This window comes from Rissa tridactyla, chromosome 2 (genome assembly GCF_028500815.1).
Source record: "Rissa tridactyla isolate bRisTri1 chromosome 2, bRisTri1.patW.cur.20221130, whole genome shotgun sequence".
NCBI lineage: Eukaryota > Metazoa > Chordata > Aves > Charadriiformes > Laridae > Rissa > Rissa tridactyla.
In genome coordinates, this window is record NC_071467.1 from 116,958,849 (window position 1) to 116,971,296 (window position 12,448).

Here is a 12,448-nt window from a genome sequence, read left to right on the forward strand (position 1 = left end):
TTCGCCCCTGGTCCGCCGCCGGGCTGCCGTCGCCTGCCCCTGCCTGTAGCGCTGCCTGTCCGCTCTCCCTCGGTGCCTGACTGGATTCCCTCTCGCTCCTCTCTGCCTGTCTCTGTCCTTTATCTGCCGCGCTGCGCTGCACTGCCTGCCGCTCTCTCCCTCTCCCTTTCTTTCTCTCTCTCTCCCCGCCCACGCAGCGTGGGGCGCCTCGGACCGCAGGCAGCGGCGCGTCCCTTCCTCGCCGTGCTCCGCGCTCGCTCTGCGCTCAGCGCCGCCACTCCGGCGCGTGCGGGCTCGGCCGCCCCAACGGCCGCCTCGCAGGAGCCGTTGGCTCCGCCGCCATTTGCGCGCGCGCCCAACGGCCCCCTCCCTCCATTCCCCCCCCACACTCCCCCCCCCCCTCACCCCACCTCACACAGACACGCGCCGCCCGCTGACTGTCCGGCAGGGCGCTGACTCTCTCTCTCTATCTGTGGGGTGGGTCGGTCGGTCTGTCCGTCCGTCCGTCCGTGTGTGTGTGTGCGGCTTCCCGCACGCCGGCCCCTCCAGTCACGCTGCACCCCCCCACCCCACCCCCCAGCCCATCCCCAGCCCGGAGCGGAGACAAAGCACCCGAGCGGCGCTAATAAGGAGAAAGCTCGTTAATCTCCTCCGATTCCTTGTTATTTGCTTCCACCCACGCCCCATCGCCCCCACCTCCCCCCCCCCCCAAAAAAAAAAAAATAAAATAAAATGGGCCCTTGACTCCAGAGGACAGCTTCAGGGAAGCTACGGGGAGGGTGGTTTTAATTGTTATTATTTTTGCCGGTGAAACCCGACAGCATCCGCACGGATCAGCCGGGCCGCTCAAAGGGGTTCCAGAACCAGCCCGCAGCAGATTTTGGGTGGTGGCAGATGAGCCACTTAAAATGGGGCACATGATCCCCTTCCCCCTCCACTCCCCCTCTCCCAGCGTGTCTCCATGGAGGGTCTGGTGTGGTGGTGTTTCTCCAGGAGCCTCGCCGCACACCAGCAAGGCAGAGGGAAACACACGTTTCCCCAGCACATGCGTTTCCAACACATAAAACCTTTGCTATCCATTTAAAAACCGAGCCTTGTTTCACCCAGCTGAATACATCCAGGCGTTCACGCTGCACCCAGACGAGAAAAGGGCATTTACCTCTTTGCTAGGTGGCTATTAATATGCAGTAAAATTATAGCTGTACAACGCCAAATGTAATTGCCATAGATCATTTAGAGCAGATCCAGCAATTCAGCTGCTGGAAATGCATGCTCTGTGAATAACCATGCATCTGGTACAATGCCCTCTACTACAATAACCTGAAAGGAGACAGAAGCGTCTGGTACTCGCTGCAATTAGTAATCCTGTAGATGAAAAATAAACAGTCAATAAGTACAAAGCAGCAAGGTCCTATGAAATATAGCGCTCATTTCTGTCTACAGTGATACAAATAACCCAACTCCCACAGACAGACAATTCTTATTTAAAATATGCAGTTAAAAATGCACTCCTTTCATTATGCACTTTCAGAAAGTCCTCGTTACAAAAGACAGTTTGCCGCAATTAACGAATGTAGAAGAACTCGTGCACCAGTCAGACACAGATGAACATACAGAAGGCTGGGGCGAGGAGCGTGTGTGTGTGGGGGGGAGAACGTTTGCTTTAGCAGGTATTATCCTGGCACCCCTGGAATCCCTCTTTCCCCTCAGAAGCGAACACCTGCTTTTACCAGGGACCGCTGGCTGGAATTGGACTGGAAGAATACAGCGAGCAATGAACCACGACAGGGTGTGCATTAGCGGGCTCCTGGTGCACGCCTCAAGTCATCAGAGGCATTCAGCCGGGCACACCAAAACCCGTTCCGCTAATGCACCTCCCGGGGTGGCTTACTCCTATCCTGTGGCTCCATCAATTTCATTACTTAACTTATCCCTGCACCGTGTGCCACAAGTTGCATTTGAAAGCAAAAAGATTGGCAGAAAAGGCTATGAATGGCACTACGCTGAAGCGCGCTACGTCTGGCAACGGGGGAATCGCAGAATCATAGAATGGTTTGGATTGGAAGGGACCTTAAAGATCACCTAGTTCCACCCCCCGTGCCATGGGCAGGGACACCTCCCACTAGCCCAGGTTGCTCAAAGCCCCATCCAGCCTGGCCTTGAATACTTCCAGGGATGGGGCATCCATCCCTGGAAGGGACCTGGAAGGACTGTTTCTTTGGTTTTGAAGTGTTTCTTTCAGCCATCTCCACTGTGGACCCAAGTCTGTTTTCCAAAATGGCTATCAAAACCATTTTGAACGTGCACTGAAATGCCATGGACCTCACCTGGCTGCTGCACATCACCCCTTCCCTCCCAGGCAGGCGTCCCAGCTAAGGGAGAGGAGGCAGGCTGCGTCGGGACGTTAAAGCAGTACTCACTTGTGCCTTCACTTAGACCTGCCTGAGCAGGAAAGGGGGCGAGGGGAGTCAATGTTTCAAAACCTTACCCTAGTCACTAGGCACAATGAACATGTAAAACAGACACATGTCCACAGCGTGTCTCCCACCGTTGGGATACTGGAGTGACTTCAGAGTGGGAAGCGTCGAAGCTGTATGTCAGATTTGTAAGTAGATAAAAATTCATCCAAGCTGTATTACTGGCAGTTCAGTCCGTGGCAGGATGTGCTTGGGGCAAGCTACCAAATGCTAAAAGATGCCAGCTACGGCAACAACAAAGGAAATACTCAGAAAAAAAGAGTCCCAGTACCACTCCAGTATCATGCAAGCTAGTATTTCAGCTCAGAATGGTAAGCAGCTTCAAACACAGCATGTGCAGAGAGGTGAAATTGCCTCCCTTTGTTGAGAAGTCACCTCAGACCTTATCGGTCAGATGCGAATCTAACAGAATATGCATCCCACACTCCCTCTTCAGGACTTTTCTTTGCAGAAGGAAAAATCACAGTCATTGCACAATCACAATATCTAAGAGGTGGGGAACCACAGCCATGGTTTGCTGCTGCCTGTGCTGATTTGTAAACATGCACGGGGATAACTGTCCATTTAAGCCTCGTGGAAGTCAGCAGAAGCTGTGTGTTTAAACAGAGGCAGAATTTGATAAACTCTTCAGACCTCTGACACATTTTCCTGTCTGTTGCATAGACAGATTTGGGGATAATAAAAAAAAAAAAAAAAAGACACACAAGACCTAGTTCTCCAAATACTTCCTTGAATAAAGCACTTAATTGACCCAAAGCGCATGCTTTCTAGGGCTCTGGTCTTGCAAAATGCTCCTGTGCAACAGGACCACCCTACAGCAGTGAAGCTTACACGCGCTATAGGTACACAAAATTCCAATAGGCAGCACCAAACTCTTAAGCTCAAGGTATTTTTGAAGCATGACAACAGGTTACATTACTTCTTCACTGCGAGCACACAGTTATCTCTGTGTTATCTCGATTTAACTTGAAATCAAGGAAACCTTAGTGGGCTCTCAAAAAACCGACATCAGATTGCAAGTATGTGAAGTCAAACAGCCAGAGCTTCATGCAGTTCTGCAATCACGGGAGATTCCTGTAGTAGAAGGCAGGCAGTGGTACTTAATACATTAGTCAAAGCTTGCATGACTGGTTGCACATTTCTTCTGCCTCTAGTCATTTTTCAGTGAAAAAAAAATAGCATATAAAGTCTGTTGTGTTTTGGAGTCATGGAATGATTCAGGTTGCGGCACAACAGTATGATAAGCTAACTGTTGATGTGTTTTATCATAATCTTCTGTAAAAGAGATCAGTCTTAGGGTTTTTTTGTCGCTTTTTTTAAAAAACTTTTTTCCATTTGTACGTCCTACATGTTGCAAACAAATTAATCATGCATAATTTGCAGATGGACTTAAAAATACTGCACTTCTATTTAAAATGGCACTTTACATTATGTAAATATAGCCAAATTGCTCTAGTTTCAAACGCTTCTCAGGAAGAGCTAAAATATGTATCCCAGCCACAACATCACAAGTGAAGGAAAATTAACCAAGCAATTTGCGTACAGCTTGTACTGGTAGCCCAGATTTGCTAAAATATGAAGCTTTATACTATTCCTACCAAAGTCAGTGAGAATTTTGCAATGGACTTCATTAGGATTAATATCAGGTACCTAAATCTAAGACTCTCTCTTTGGAGGAAGATCAATGAATGACCCTTTAAAAGTATAATTGGTTGCTAGAGAGGCTGAGGAAGGTATTTTTTTCCCCCTAAAAGCAAAGCATCATTTCTTTGTGTTTGACATTTCAAATCCCCCCTTCTTTTAGAAATCCCAAAGTGTTTGATGTGCCATATCTGTGTATCTTGAAAAGGATATTCCAGCGTGAAGTTCCTCACCTCACCAAAAAAAAAAAAGTCATCTGATCCCCCCTCAGACCAGAAACTGCAGCTCCTGCTCAGCTGTGACTCTCAAAAGAAAAGGAGCAGGAATTTGAACTCTAGCTTTGACAGCTAGCGTTGGTGCAAATGGTCTCTCTTCTTGTAGCCTTTTCCTTAATTTATGTTTATAGGCAGGAGGACTGGGGGGCTTTCGGGTGACAGTGTTGGAAGGACAGCAGACTGTTTCATGGGCTAAAGGGTGTCTGGCAGCTCAAAAAGGATGACCCAAAGTAAGTCAAATGCCACACAGAGGGCTCATCCCAGTCCCCTTCTGACGCAGTCATGTTGCAGAGAACATTCAAAGAGCTGTGACAGGTTGAGAATTTCAGGTAGCTTTCCGTAGCTCTGGACAGAAGCACATCTCTGATATAGGAACTTGGCATTGTGGTTATTTTTTATAATGTATATGTGCAATGTGCATGTTAGGGCAAAGAGACAACACAAGCAGTGGTTAAGAGAAAGAGCAGTAAGAAGAGAGAGTCAGCAAGAATGTTGTGAGCTGTGGTGTTAGGATGGGCCAGAGAGAAAATGGTGAGAAAAAGAGGAGGAGGGAGAGTCCCAGGCACTGAATGCAATGAGTTGGTTATCTTGAGATCTGTGATTCACTGTGGGGAATGTGCACTACCTACACATTAGAGTACTGTAGGGAAGAAATCAGGCTGAGGAAATTCCAAAGTCTTTCAATAGGATTTATGAGCTTTAATAATCCAACGGCTCAGGGTCACCTAAGAGCTCAGGAACTGCTTGGCTCACAAGTATGAGTAGCTCTAAGGAGACATATGACAAACACAGCATCTGCAGGAGGGAAGTTACAGTCCTCGGCACAGGAGCCATAAGAATCACAAATAACTTCACTAACACAAAGCAGTTTCCCATCAAGATCTCACCAAGAAAAGCCTTTATTGCAGCTCTTTGTCTAAAGCAACGTACAAAAGCATAGATTTCCTCACAGCACACCTAGAGAGCAGGCAAGCTTTGGTGACAATTTTCAGCTTCCACAATAAGATGTGGGTAGTACAGGCTTTCAAAAATACATGGTGCGTCTCTCTCTGCTAAACCATGACTAGACCTACACCTGTCCTTAAGGTATCCTGGCAGAAGGGAAGCTGGAGGACTAGTCCACTTATTGAGTGAGCAAGTGGATCTAGGAAATGACAGGGAGGGGAAAAAAGAAAAAAACAATGTCAAGAGGAATCCCCATTTACCTTCTAGAAATCCTGCCATAGCAATATTAACAGTAAACCATTGTTATGGAGTTGTAGGCTATGTTTAACACTCAAACGCAACACCTGTATATTTTAGAGAAGACTATCATCCGAGCTTAAGTAGGCAGAGAACAATCATACGGACTGTGAGGTATTTCCATTCGGCTATTTATTTCACGTAGTGAAGAATCTGGGTCTTGGTAATAATGTTCAGCGCATCTCTGTTGCGTGTTTCGGTCAGGGCACATAGATGCAACCCAGTGCATTTCCTGGGTGCATAAGCAGTGCTATTTCTTATTTCCAGTGCATAAGCAGTCCTACTGTGTAGATCGGATACCATATGAAAACTTAGAGACTGAAGTTGGCAAATGATTTGGAGGTCAAGAAAAGAAAACTTGCCAGTCTGCCCCTGTAACCCAGAGTACTCACTAACTGCCAATTTCTCCCTTTGAAATTCCCTTGAACATGTTGCCCTCTTAACTTTTGCTTCTAGAAATATCTAGTCTTCTCCAAAATGCATGTTTTTAACGTAACGGATTAAGAGAAGGCTCCCATTGACATCAGGCCCAGATCTACCTTGCAGCTATTTTTCACAAATAACTTGATACCATACCAGTATGTTGATAGTCTTCAACCAGATTAATGTTTAACTTCTCCCATGAGAATCTCTAGAAGGGATCCTGGCCACAGCATCTGTGTCAGTTGGATGTGATGCTTTCCTGCAGCCCACCCTACCTCACTGTAGTATGCTCTGAGGTTTACACTGGCCAGGAAGCCACAGGACTGGCTTCCAATGAGCAGAATACAGACATATATTAACTGTGGGGCTTCAAGCTTTCCTGCCATCCACAATGCCTAAATGTTGACTTGCTTTTGAACTATAATACAAAGGAAGTCGATGGGGACCTCCCAGCGAGAGCGGCACTGTCCTTGACTTCTGCACAGCTGCTCCCACCTCACACCTCCTGTGGATGCAACTGCAAGGCAGGGTTGGTAACTCAGGACCATAAACATGGAGTGATGGAGTCCAGTACATTGCTATAAAGAGGCTCGGAAATGATTGCTCTTTTAGGATCCCCAATCCAAAGTCTTATCTGTAGAAGAAGGCTGGGCTTTATCTTGGCTAAGGTCACTCCCACTCAAGTTAATAGAGATACTGTCTGAGTCTAAACAGGGTAAAAACAGTATAATGGCTTCAAGATGTGGCTGCCAGTACTGTGGATAGTCACATCTTAAACACAGTTGTACTGAGAATAATTAAAAGAGAAGTCTACAAAAATATGCCTTGCCTAAACAGGGATGAACTTGCCAGATCACAAACTAATTCTCAAAATCTGTAATCTATACACAAATTGGTGTATAAAGGTTGGAATTGCACTAAAGGTAAAGAAAAGAAAGGCTAGTTCTTATTCTGTAAAATTGTGACCATCTGTGCTTACCCCGCTGCCAACCTCCAGCTTTATTAACCCATTCAGTTAGAGAAGCGGCAAACGAGAAACGTTGATCATGAACACTGCTCAAGAGGAGATGTGGAGACCTCCACAATAGAGGGTGCTAAGAGCGTGACATAATTTGCTGGCAGATCAGCTCCCCTCACAGTCCATGTGAGATGAAGTAGCTGCCCCCTTTAAGGCTATATCGTGTTTTATATGCAAATCAGTGTGCAGATATGCCAAAGAACAGGAGCAACCTGAATGAAAACAGAACAAAACAAAGCAAAACGCACAACCTGTGCTAAATCATGCTTTCCAAAACCAGCCCTTTACAAACTACTGCAGGCAATATATCTGACAGCCTCTTTTTACAGCTTATGTATCATCACATTAGTTTTGTTTACGCTCAGTAACGATGACCAGAAAAGGCACAGATGTAACCATAATTTAGCATAGTCACCGTGACTCTACTTTAGACTGTCCTACCCAAACCCCCCGACAGTAGCAGCAGCCCTACAGTGAGCAGAGAATAATTCCTGCTGTGTTTCATTTGAAAACCCTCTCAAGTTCTGTCAGTGGTGATAAAACTCGCAAAAATGTGGCCTTTGTCGTGCGATTGGGGAGTCTTAGAGGTTTTTCAAGGAGCTATGGGTTAAAATACTACTGAAGCAATAATTTGGTAAGGTGTGGGAATTGCTATGTTGCACTGGCCCAATGGGCTCTTTATTCCCATTACATTAGCCCATTACAACCTTAGCACATGTCCTGTAGCTGTGAGCTTTCCAGCACACCCTCACCTCACCAGTTTCGCTCTTTTGTGACCACTGCTCATTTCCTAAGACTCTTAGCAGAGTCTGAGTTTGATTAGCATCAATTTAGCAATTTGCAGTGTTTCTCTTGAACGCTTTGAAATCAACTTCTGTGTTGGCTAGTGGGCTGCAGAAAAGAGACAGTAGAGAATGAGTGACTGCTGATGTAAAAATTAGGTCGATTCAACACGAAGTGATGGGGGCAGTATGAAACCCCATAACGCTGTACTTCATGGACAGAACGCAAAGATACTTTGAGGTCTTGGACCTTTCAGGTCTTAGAGCCTTAAGGATAGTTATTTCTCAGTCACTGCCCTTAAAATAAATAATACAGTTCCCCCAAATTTTCTCCAGCTGCCACCTTTTTGTTTCGCCTTGCCTTATCCACTAGACATATTTAAATTTTCCTTTGTTTGGAATCTACATTTTTTCACGCCCTAAAATTATAGCCTTTGCAATGCGCAATACTGTAGAAAGTCCCTTCATTGAAAAGAAAGAGCAGAACATGGTACAATTTTAGCATCATATAATTTCCAGCATAATTGTTAAATCATTTTCTTCCTTTTCTCCCTCCCCCTCTCTTCTTTTTTTTTTTTTAAAAGGAAGGAAAGATTCAAAGTGCATATCCAGAGAGAGAGACAGACAGAAAACTTAACAGCCTCATAATACCGTGCTACACCACACCGCACCTTTATTGCAACAACGATCTTGCATCAATGACAAGACTTTCCCTGTCTCTTGCTTCGGTCACTCAGCATTGGGCTCTGTACTCTGCAAGGCACTATTGGTTCACAAATACAAACCTCCTTGTGTGTTTGTGACATTGTATTCCCAAATATCACATCATAAAAATATTAAAATAAAACTGTTCATAACATTTTCCTGTGCACCATCTGGGCCTTGCAAGAAAGCTGACATTATCTGTCAAACTAAAGATAACCACATTTTCTCTCTTTTGTATCGTTAATGTTTGTCATTGCAAATTTCACTTTAATGCTCCAATTGCATTATGACATTCTTACAAACTGAATGGCACTAATGACTTTCATTATTATTTACACACTTCCTTAATTATAAGGCTCTCCCTCTCATTCACAACATGTTCTCCCTCATAACACTCACTCTGATATAAAGCTAATGAATTTTAAACTTTCTATTACATAAAAGCTCATGATTAATTACCCAGCTTCCCAGTCTCTTTATGATACACAATACAGGGCTCTCCTGCAGTGATACAGCAAAGGGGGAGAAGTATGGAACTTTTATTCCCTCCTCAGTGAAAGCAAATAGAGAGATAAATAGAGTATCTTTCTCTTTAAAGCGGCATATGCAAATTTAATTGAAAACAAATATACATCAAACCATTCCTCAGGAGAAATCTAAATCTCTCTATATTAGCAGCATGTAGTAAACAGGATAATAATGCCTATTATTATCATCTTTAATTTTTCATGACAACAGTTTTTTAATCTAGTTTGAGCAAATGAGACAGTAGAAGTAAAAACACATGGCTTTTACATAAGTCATCTTAGTGTTGTATGCTGTATCACCAAGATCAACTATTCATGTGGTTTTAATTATTCAAAATACCGGACTCCTCCACTGAGAAAAAAGACAAGACAAAAAAGCCCAAGGTTGCACCACACCAGATGAAGGGCAGTCGTGACAAATATAAATTACTGCACTTCAGACTGACAAAGGTAATACAATAAACCCGAGCCTAGAATACTTTGAAAGACATTGTGGGGGCACTGAACAGCCTAGCAGTGAAATTCTGAGCTCAGTATTTAAGCACTGATACAGGCTGCAATCTGCACAAGCTGTACATGTCTCAATGCCTGTGCTGCCAACAGAAACTGGATTCTCGCAGCCAAATGTAAATTTACTGACAGCCATGGAGAAAAAAATGGGTTAATTAAAAAGTATGGCCACTCTTCCCCCATTTGCTGGCTAGTAAACTTGACCTTAAGATTACAGGGAACCTGTGCATATAAAAAAATTATTTCCTGCCATTCCAAGGGAAGTCCCCTTTTACGCCTCTCCCCTGTTAGTAAAGCAGGAGACAATATCTATGCAAATAGATACATAATCTAAAGAGGGATATAGTCCCAAATGGGACAAAAGCATATCCTGTCATGACTGAATCACTGGATAGCCAGCTACGAATGACATATTCACTTAAACCAAGCATGGGACACCCAGAACGATGAAGTTTCATTTGCCAGAGCCATTTACCTACGTGTTGCCTTTGTATTCACTCCTACTCCTGATCTGCTGGTGGAACAGATAAGAAAATCATCTTTGTTGTGAGAAAAGCCTTTTCTCTTTCAAATTTGGTTTCTTTTCTTTTTAATACTATACGCTTTAAATTTCTAATCTGTTTCCAGTGTCACGGAAAACCCCAGAGGCATATTAAATTAAATAATTCCCTGAAAGTTCAATACAACACAACGGTACAGTGTAGCTCCTGCCTTGTGAAAATCGTGAGACATGATAACTGTACTTTGGTCTGCTTTTGAACACCTCTCAATGAGTATGGCAACCATGCGGTCCTACAGAGCAAACAACTTAAGAAATTTTTTTCTTAGGGCTTGATCTAAGGCCCACAGAGTAAACTATATGATCATCCTACTATCTTCAGTTAAGGTCTCATTCCAAGGCTGCTACTGATCAGCATTTCAGTTATGTGACTTATGAAACTCCCTAACATCAGAGAGTGTTCTGTAGTTTTAGAAAAACAAAACTTGAAGGAATCGAAAAATTGGTCCTTCCCTTCTCTTTAATGCTGTCTTGCATGCTGCGTATCTTACAAAATGTTATTAGGAGTACATTATGAAGCAAAAAGTATAAAACACTTCTATTATTTCTTTAAATCTGTAGCTAGAAGCCAGGCTTTAGAGGGCAGCCAGGCTCTTGGCAGAAATTTAACGAATAGCAGAGATGGAAGAAAGAGACAGATGCAGAAAGAGAGTAAGTCTCAGAATAACATTACTTTTCTAATTCCAGTAAAGTTCCTTTGCTCAGCATTCAAAAAGACTGGCAACTTCTGTGCTATTCCAGCTTTAATCAACGTGTGATTCAGAGATTCGCCATTTGCCCTTAGATATTATATAACTGCTCTGTGTAAATAGATAGAGTGCTCCTGAAATTCGTTTTTCTCCAGATTCATCTGCTTTCTGTGGCTATTGAGGTTGTTCATCTTTTTTTGCTGACTCTAGGGTCAAGAGCACTGGACCAAGATATCTATAGGATATGTAAGTTTACATTCAAAGCGTCCTGACATCTTGGGCAGAGAGCGTTCAGGCTTTCACAGGGGGACAGATTATACTCCTCAGTCACATTTACATGCCCATCAAGAAATTTCAGAACAATCCTGTTGAGAGTCAGTTGAATGCACACATACAAAACATCCTTTGAGCAGCACAAGAGATGTCCTATATGCTCTTGAAAGATTGGACCATGACCCTAACCTCTGTTTTATTTGTTGATGATTTATGTTGCAGATAATCTTCCTTAAAATACAGTGAATAATGAACGACAGTAGCCATTAATCTTGATGATCGTTTCCACATAAAATAGTTTCTATGTTTAGACACATTCATGTGGAAAGCCTGTGCATTTTCCAATGTTTTCCAGAAATAATTGTACCCTGAAGAGAACGGTGTAGTCCTTGGACTTCTTCATGTACTTGACTATTAGTAATAGCAGTTACACAAAAGAAATGAGACATCACAGAGCGAGGCACAAACATAATAAAACAGTCGAGCTAATCTTTATACAAAGATACTAAAACAACTGGAGAAGGTTGATAGTAATGTCAGAACAGGTAAAATTAGTCGCAGTTTAGTAAGCAGCATGAGGGTTTGCAGTTACAATTTTATGGCCCGTTCCTAATGCAGCCCAAACTTTTGATAAGTTTACAGCCCACAGGATCAACTGATTAATATGGCAATTAAAAGATAGATGTATTTTAATGACATATGGCATTATCCATATGCTGCGTAGCTTTCAACACTATTTTTTTATTGTAATATTTATGTTACGAAATTCTTCTAAGATAATTAAATGTGTTTGTACCACCACATTCCCCCAAAAAGGAGTTAGACACAGGCCCTCTGAGATTCCTTATGAAGAAGAAAAGATTTATTAAACAATTTGAAAGTAAGATAAGCGTGGTGAACAGGAGCCTTATTTCAATCTGTAACTGTATTACACGGCCCTGTGATCCACTGCTTATGTGAGCACGTGAGTCATGAAGCCTTCTCTCTATCTTGCCTTTCTGTCAATATCAGGAGAGCTTCATGGCTCGCAGAAGTAAGTGATGGAGAGGGGAAGGGCTTCATAAGCATGGGGAGAGGGCAGAGAGAAAGGTGACATGCCACTATGAAAAGTAATTAGTGGCGGTGGGGAGTAATCTGATGAAGCTTGTTCTTACAGTTGATTTTGTTGTTACACACTATATGAGGTCTCCATAGCCCAAGAAAGATGAGCCACGCATCATCTGAGAAAGCTGCATGTGAAGCAACATCATTAAGCAGGAGCCAGGTCTTGACTTCAAATATCAGGGCTCTGATCATGATTCTACCTTTTATTTAATGGCGAACTTTG

The 12,448-nt window shown here is 43.4% G+C and overlaps 1 protein-coding gene across 8 annotated transcripts in view; it reads right to left on the minus strand.

The window, feature by feature from the left end:
- The window catches only part of ARPP21 (cAMP regulated phosphoprotein 21), a 200,057-nt gene that overhangs the window by 140,569 nt on the left and 47,040 nt on the right, over nt 1–12,448 (minus strand). The window contains exon 1 of one of the 8 annotated variants that reach the window (XM_054190872.1): nt 411–542. The exons of the other annotated variants lie outside the window; for them this stretch is intronic. The gene's annotated coding sequence lies outside the window, so the exon portion shown is untranslated. Of the gene's footprint in view, nt 1–410; nt 543–12,448 lie in introns of those variants that run through there. 8 annotated transcript variants of the gene reach the window in all.